Raw genomic sequence first — 8,824 nt, 5'->3', positions numbered from 1 at the left:
AGAGGACTTTGCAATTCGGTATATTGATGGATTTAACACATTAAATGCAAATTTGATTTTGAAATTTAATTAATAGCCTTCACGCCATTGAAGAATGTATACCAGTTAAAAAAAAAAATTACCCCCCCCAAAAAAACCCACCAAGCCCCCAAACATTTTTAAATACCTGTTTGCACCATTTGCAGTGATCAAGAAGAGAAATTAACTGCAAAAATTACTTTGGGAATTATTTTGTAACAATTCAAGTCATATTTTGTAGTAAGAGAACTTCTCAAAGAATGGGGGGGGAAAAGTGTTTTATACCACTGAAATTGGCTTCCTTCACATAACTATTTATTTTAATGTTAGATTTTGATAAAATATTAACAAATGTGTAGTTTATAACTAGTAGTGTTCACTAAGTACAGTGAAAGATGGAAAATTTCTGCCCCCTCTGCAAAACACTGACAAAATTTGATACGCTGTTTTGCATCTTTTGGGAATCTCCAATGTCAAACAGAAGAGTAGGTATTCCTATATCATCTTTAACTGGCATACAAACAAGGTTTTGTAGTTGCTAATGCAATGAACTTGATATTTAACAAATCAAATTATTTTATTTATTATGCATGATATTTTAATACCCTCTTCATTATAAAAATAGTTACTATTTAAGAATGTTTAAAGTAGCCAATCTCTCCCCTCCTCTTGTTTAATATTTACCTCCTTAAATTGTGAATAATATAATAGTACTGATATTAAAAAAAAATTGGAAGCCTAACTGATGGCTCACACTTAGAGTCATGTATTCCATTGGCAGCAGGGAGTTCCTAATTTAAGACTGGGGTCTTAGAATGACAAGAAACAGCTGATGGTGAGACCTCTGTTCCTTACACAGTTCAGCTGGTTCCACTCTTTCCTTGGACTTTCCACAGCTCCAGATCCAGCCCTCTGCTCTGCCTTTTGCTCAGGCTGTGAGCTCTGTAAAAATGTCTCTGTTGTCATGCTCTTTGTCTAACACCCTGTCTAACAATACTCTGTCTTGGCTAACTTCTGGACAATGAAATAAAGCAGGTAATTGGTCCTACATTTTTGGGGAAAGACTTCTGGATGGAAAGGAGTTTTTTGTGTCCCCTTTCAACTGTGAGAAAAATCACAGAAAGATTCTGCATCAAGTCACAGATTTTTTATCATTGCAGAAATATCATGAAAACCTGCCAGATTTTAACTTGCTAAGAATAGTTTAACCGAGAAGCAGCATTGACTCATGCAACACTGACAATAACAAAATGTGCTGAAAGTTCTTGGAGTATTAATAGATTTGATCGTTTCTCAATATGTCTGAATACATTTTTATTCATATATTTTTATGGAATCTCACATGTAAAAGGCCTAATTCACTAATCATTTTTCTTCACACAGTTACTATTAAAAAACACACAAACACACTTATAATATTTTTCCTGTTATTTTAACCATTATTTAACTTTCTACAATGGTGGAATTCTATGGTCTGTTGTACCATTTCCTAGTAGCCCATAAATACCACCACCACAAGCATTTCTTATCTTGTCTGCTGGACAAGCTGATTCACTACATGTGCAGTAGAGTTAGGTGAGACTGAGCTCAAAACAGCAATGACAGAAAGTAGTGAAACTCCTGTATTAAAGCTTTTCCTGACAATTGTCTGTGCAGTAATGAGCAAATGTGGAAAACAAAATCATTAAAAAAAAAAAGAGGAACAATTCTTCCAAGGCCACCTGATCTTCTCAGCTGACATTTAATAACTTGCACCAAAGGGACATCACTGCTTATAGTTCATCTTCTGTTAATCAGCCACTTTTCCTTCAAGTATAAATGAGTCAAGAAAAGGCAAGCCTTGCTTTGCACATTTGTAACAGTTGAAGGAATCCCTTTTGAAGTGCAATGCTCACACTGAAACACCTGCATTGGCATCAACGGGACTATGCACTGTCAATGGATAGCACCCTGGAATTTATCCTTGGTTTTAATGAGAGTGGGATCTGCTTTCTCTGTTTCAGTGTTTCCATGTGATTCTAAGAGGTGATAGTTAGAGAATTAAGAACAGTTTCTTGAGACTTTACAAAATATTAAATGGAAATGGAAAAAAGTGAACAGCATGCTCAAAAAAAAAAAGATTATGAAGAAAGGTTTGAAACAGTTCTTGTCTGGTTCATTATTAATATTTCTTCTATATTTATATTCTCATGCTATGCATCTTATTAGGTATTATTCATTGCTTAAAGTTTTAGGTGTAAGCATCATAAGCTTAATCAGAAGCAATATTTCTTCTTCCATTGAAACTATCCTGACAATGACTCTGAAGAGTGGTTAAGACAAGCATGGACAAGGAGTAGGTCCTGCCCTCTAAAGCTGGAAAGCAGTTTCCACACATGAGGTGTTCCGGCATTCTGGCAAAGCCACAGAGTCAGCCAGTGCTGATGACTGTGGATTAGAGTTAAACTTCTGATTCCAATGTAGTTAGTGATTATTTGAAGAGCCTCAATGGCAAGTCAGACGTGAAGCATTCCCTGTAAAATCTGCTTCTCTTTCTCTCTTAGACAAATACTCTTTTCCTCACATAAAGGAGTATTGGATTCTTTAACATAATAAATATCAAGACTTTACAACTGATTAGCTTGGCATCATTGCTGTTACTATCCTGCAGGTTATAAGCAGAAAAGTAGCTCCTTGCCAGCAAACACTCAAGTAAAGTATTAAATAATCACTGCTTCCCACTTTGGTGCACTAAAATACTGGAGAATTGACTTGGGCATACCATATCTAAATCAAGCTATAGGGTTTGAATCAGTTGATCAGTCAAAGAACATATGCTAAAGCCAAGGAATATCTTACAGTGTAAATAGTGCGTGAATGTATTTGTACATGGGTAACAATCTGAAGATCTTAAATAATGAAATATCAACAGAAAAAGTTAAATTTTGAGACAGAAACACAGCAGCTAGCTTGCTTCCACCTAAAATTGTTGCTATTAGTGGCAAACCATGTGTATTTTTTAAACAATTATTTTTTCCTCCCTTCTGATTCATCAAGAGGGAAGATAATAATTGATTATTTAAGCAGTGTTATTCCCTGGTATTGATTGAAATTTGTAGTCAACAGAATAATTTGTGTGGGAGAATAAGGTTTATCTCTTAGGAAGGTTCAGTATTCTGTCAAGTGGTATAATTGCTGTCAAATCATGATATCATCTGTCTCACCAAATTGACCAGTAAAAAGTAAATCTGGAGTCATCAGAATTGTAACTTGTCAAAAATAGATCTCAGTGGGACATTGACCTTTCAGTACTGTAACAGTCTTGACTCATTCAGCTAATTGCACACATACTAGTTTTTACTCTCTTATGTTCATCACTGTAAATACACAGCATAGATATATAATCTACAGGAACAAGTGAAAGGCAATATACCTAGGCAGAAATAATTGAGAAGCTTCAAATTGTGGTTAAAATATTCATGTGGTTACTGGAAAAGCTGCCAGCACATATTTTCCCATGAGTGCAAGACCCCAGGAAGTGAGGGACTCTTACAGCATTTGAGGGGGCAGCACATGGGGGCCTGAGGATGGGAATTCACAGCCAAGAGGGAGTATTTTGGACAAAGTGACAATCATGCCTTCTACTATTACCACAGTGAGAAAACAGCTTGGGGAAAATCTTTAGCTGAAGCAGCAGAAGGACAGATAATTCCCCTGGGGAAAACAAGAATGAATGGAGCAGAATATAATCCCAGAAATACTGGGGAGGCAAAATTTGGCTGGCTTTCATTTAACCCTTTGATAATCCTTCATTTACGATTGAGATTTTAGATCATGATGCATCAGGATCTGAACTGTATCTCTCAAATTAAATTCTTCTTTCCTTGTAAGATCTAAATAGCTTAAATTGTATCATTTTCTGTATTACTTAGAAGTGTTAGAATCTTCAATGCTACTTTCACAGCTGTGTCATTAGAAAATCAAACACAAAACCTATATACCTATAAAATCTTAAACTTTTATGCAGGTCCTTACCTAGAACTTTTTGTAAAGAAATGTTAATGAAGCTATGAGCTATACTTATCATTGTAAGTCAACTTCGTCATGTCTTTTAAGGCTGCAAAGAACCACCTGTCTGACTGTGGCAGTAAGCCAGAAACCAACTGCATGATTTACGCCCACTGGCTTCCTAGAAGCTGTGGGAGTGTAACCTTAACCACCATCTTCTTGCACAAAAGATCCTGAGAACCACTGTTGGTTTTTTTCCTTCCCCTAGAAAAGCACAGTGAGTGAAATATTAAATATACTTCCCGCCTCCACATTCTCAGAGCCTGACAGGGATAGTATCTCTTTAGGAAAGCAACTACTATTTTTCGTGCAGTTGGAGAAATACTAACAGAGTCAAGAATTTCTGTGGTATGGCAAAGTCTGATTGTTTAGCGTCAGCTCTGTAAGGGTAGTTAGACACCTAAATCTCAATAGTATTAGAGCAATTAGGCATCTGAAGATTCAAAATTTGGCTGTTATGTTACAGGCAGTCACAATGCAGAACCCATTCCAGAGCTGAAATAGGGAACTGCTACCCTGGACTTTTTAAGCATCCATGTCTACCAGAGGATTTGCTTGTGACACGTTACTTGCATTACGCCATAATTCATTGTATACACAAATTTTATACCCAAATGTAAGAGTTTATGAAGCATTATAGTATTTAGCAAGTTGAAAAAAACTGTAAACAGTTTCTTTAGGAGGAGAAATAGAGCAACAATAAAATACCAAAAAAAAGTTAATAGAATAAACCTTTTTCACTACTAGAATATCACTCAATTCTTAATTGATGCTTCTCAAAATCCCAAATTTTTATAAAATGACAGGTTAGAGGAACACACAGACCAGCTTGGATGTTAGTTATAGACTTTCCTTTCAGGTTTTGGGCTTTGGCTGAGTCCACACAGCATCCCTCACAGCTAATGCCAAAAAGTCGTCTCATTATTCCCTGCCCAGCTTCTAGGGGGAAATCTTCTCCCACAGATAGAGAAGGGATCAATATTTTGTCTCCTGGTTTGCAACATAAAAGCTCACTTACAAGTCTCTAAAATAATTTCCTCTAGAAAGAATCCAGCTGGCAGATTAACCTACTTATGTAGGTGTTCTGTGTAGCTCTCTAAAGACCTACAACCAATTCTTTTGCATACTACTCTGTGCAGTTCAGTCTTTCAAAGAGATGCGCAGGCTGGATACAATGAAATGTATATACCATCAGAGCACAGCTTTGCCATGCTCTTCCCAGCTGTCTGCAGTCCTAATGTCTCCTTCTGCTCTTCTGTGGTTAGAATAAGACTTAGTAAATACAAATAATTGTCTTAAAATAGAAAGAATGAAGGAGCTGCCTTAAACAGTGTGATTCTGTTCTTTGTCTATGTCTAGTGAAAGGAACTACTGTGAGATCCTGGAAATGTGCTAAATTTTGCTTCCCATATCCAATTCTGCAAAATTACATGCTTGTACTATTCATTGATGCAAGTAAGTGAGGACAATTTCTCACTTGAAAAGTTGTTCTCATTTGTGGCCTGAAAACTATAGAAAAAAATAAAGTGTACAGAAGCAATTCTCATCAGATAATAAGTTACACAGACTATTCATTACAAGCAGATTCAGAAAGCAGGATGGTTTAAAACATCCCCAGTTGTCCTCCACATTTTTCAACAGTTTAAACTATGACATTTTATCTGCTTTTATCTCCTCATTTTCCACTCAGAATATTTCCTTAGCTCATTTTACTCCCAGTACCATGTGTTTTCAGTAATTGGTCAGAGTCAGATTGTGTTTCATTCAGCGCCTGTGCCCTCACCCAACAGCGCTACTAAGCACAAGCTCCCATCTTAATATATCAACTGGTTCCAGCTGGCTTGTGCTGGGGACCCTTGGAGGAACACGCTGTCTACAGGAGCTGATGGGCTGAGCGTGCTGCAGCCCTGCGTGATACACTGCAGCTGTTGGTTTGCAGAGCACGGCTCGGGGAGTCACACTGCTCCAAGCCTCAGGAGGGAAAAATACCCCCAGCACTTTCTGCAGGCACCACAGCACTGCTGCCCTGCTCTTACCTGGCAACTGATAACAGAGAAACTCTTACTAGTATCAGATAAGCTATCTGTTATTACAGGGGGAGAGAGAGCACTGTATTGCTTTCTGTTGTTACTAAAATGAGTCTGACTAACTAATTAGATAAACTAGGGTGTGATATTGCAATTCAGTAAGGCTTTAAAAGGCTATATATACTTAACCTCTTTTACCTTCTATTCTCTCCCGTCCCTCATTCCCATGCACGTCAGTGTTTAAAAATATATCTTACAACCATACTTGATAATCTAAATTTTTCCTGTTCTCATTACTATCTGTAGCAATAGAAAGTTGTTTTGTCCAGTCCAAGGTGGTTTTTGCATATTTTGTTCCCTGAGCGTTGGTTTTCTTTCTACAGTTTTTTTACCTACCAGGTATAAGGGTCTCACAGGAGAAGGTCAGATGAGAAGAAGCTTATGGTTATTTCTTTGCTGACAGTGGGATTTGGTGGGGTGGATGAGGGGGGAATGATAACTGTTAGGTATCTTATCACAACTGACCTTCATCAGTAAGAAACAAAATCATTATGCCAAAAGTAACACGAGGGTGGAAGATGGTGATGTCTGTCACATCCCACAACCCCTATTTCTTCTTTAATGTGTTTTTGGCCAGCTGTCGCGGTTGCACCTCACAAGGCAATTCTGGTGTGCCTTATCTCACTCTCTCATTCATTTCTACCCATAAACTGCACCTTCAGGAGGCAGAGAGGCTGTTTGTTTCCCTGCTTTCACATCATTGACAAAGGTTTTTGTCATGTAGCTGTTCCTTATGTTTTCTCCACAGCGCAGTTTTTCCTAGATTCTGATCATTGTCCAGGATGTTCAACTCAGCTATGTGAACTCAGAAGTGCATCTTGGGCTGTTGGTTTTGCTCGCTGGTGGTTTCCTGTCTATGTTTTAGCGGATGTCATTTTTTTCCTTAAAAAAGACCGGATTTTATACACTGTAGTGCAAATTACCAGCTTACAAAATGGTACTACCAGGTTATAATACTGCTTTATTGTTGAGAAAATTTAAGTAACTTCATGCTGATAATACCCATGGGCAAGGGAAAGACAAGCATGTACCACAAGACTTCAGAGATGTGTAAAAATTCTTATTCTTTCTTCTAATTATTAAAATCATGGGGGCGGAGCAGGGGGAGAGGAGAGAATAATATGCTAAAAAGGGCTGTTCCTCGTATTGGTCAGACCTACTGCTTCCTTTTCTTATTTATATTTTGTGTTCATAGTATTAGGTCTTCATTAAGTTACATGCATTTGTTATGAAGGTCAGGTCATATCATTGTAAACAGCTGTGCTTGAACAACTGCTGGTGTTTATAACTAATGGGCATGTTATTGTAGTCAGATATGTGCTTAAAACGTAACTGCAGTATTTTTTCCTTAAAAGCACATAGCCAGTGCTAAGGCTCTAATTCTGTACCTTTAGTTCTAAGTAAATCTTTGCTATTTCAAAGATCAAGCACTTAATACTCACAAACTGCCTTTCAAAATATTAGTGTCAGGAATCACATAAGTGGTTTTCTGCAATTCACAGACTCTAATACAAATCTAAATTTTCCTAAAGCTCCTTTATTTGATGCTTACAATCAATCAAGCAGCTTTTTTGCTTATCTGCTTTCATTAAAATTATCTGCAGTACGTTCTGTCTTTCTGACTCACTCTGGATGCAGTAGAGAGAGAACCACCTGTAACAAGATATCTAATCAGCAATGAACTCCTGCAACACTTTTAACATGCAGTGTTCTTCTTTTAATGTTTTATGTCTTGCAAGTTTCACTAAGGCTATATTGTTTAGGAAACATTTTCTGTAGTCTGTAAATCACAGGTAGAGGTCCCAGCTTCTGTCACAAAGCTGCATTTAATGATATACAGATGATAGCTTTGAGGTAGTGCATGCTCAATAAGCAAGTTAAGTGTAGCTGAAAATCGGGCAGATCACTTTATAAAGCACTGTGGAGGATATATCCATCTGAAGATAATAAGTAATGGGGAAATACCACTAAAACATACAGCATTTAAAAGAACATGCTGATTTGAAGACAGAAGTTGTTTGATCAGTTTAAGGAGCCCTAGAACGGTCCTTGACTTCTGCTCTGGGCTGCTACGGTGTTGTACAGTGCACAGCTAGGCTTTGAAAAATGCTTTCGGCTCACAGTCAATACAATAGAAAGTACAAGCTGAAAGTACAGTGAAATAAATTCAGATTTCACTTCTAATACTCCATTTTGCACTGAAATAATCAGTGAGTACCACATCAAAACATTAGGCCTTCTCCAAGTTAAAGAAAAGCTAGGAAAATTATTCACAAATGTTTGCATGAATTCTAAATTGCTTTCCTATTCAAAAGTGTTCACACCCCTTTTGGTGATTAATCCATGAACATTTGTGCTAATGGACATCTGCCCACACAAATGTTTGGCTTTTCACTAAGTGACAACTTATTTTATTTGCAAATAAGGTATTGGTGCCCCAGTAGGGCACTCACCATCATCCACTCAAAGACTAGGAACAGTGCCATGTGATTTAGGTTACTAATCTTATATAATGAGTTGTGAATAGGCAAAGATATAGTGGAATTAACAGTTGAGGAACACCACACGAGTAGAAATGTACTCTAGATGAGTATCTGGCACTCCAAACTGAAAAGAAACCCAAAAAACCAACAACCAGAAACCCCAAACCAATCAACCAAAAAAACCCACCC

General features: G+C 37.3%; 1 long non-coding RNA gene across 1 annotated transcript in view; it reads left to right on the top strand.

The window, feature by feature from the left end:
• The first annotated feature begins 402 nt into the window (after window positions 1-402).
• The window catches only part of LOC113965272, a 28,712-nt gene continuing 20,290 nt past the window's right edge, over window positions 403-8,824 (top strand). Inside the window, exon 1 of the long non-coding RNA XR_003533487.1 lies at window positions 403-503. This is a non-coding gene — a long non-coding RNA (uncharacterized LOC113965272). The remainder of the gene's footprint in view (window positions 504-8,824) is intronic.

Source organism: Neopelma chrysocephalum, unplaced genomic scaffold, assembly GCF_003984885.1.
Source record: "Neopelma chrysocephalum unplaced genomic scaffold, ASM398488v2 Primary Assembly neopelma1_44, whole genome shotgun sequence".
NCBI classification, from domain to species: Eukaryota; Metazoa; Chordata; class Aves; order Passeriformes; family Pipridae; genus Neopelma; species Neopelma chrysocephalum.
The sequence above is the reverse complement of the archived record's forward strand: the minus strand, read 5'-3'. Positions and strand labels throughout refer to the sequence as shown.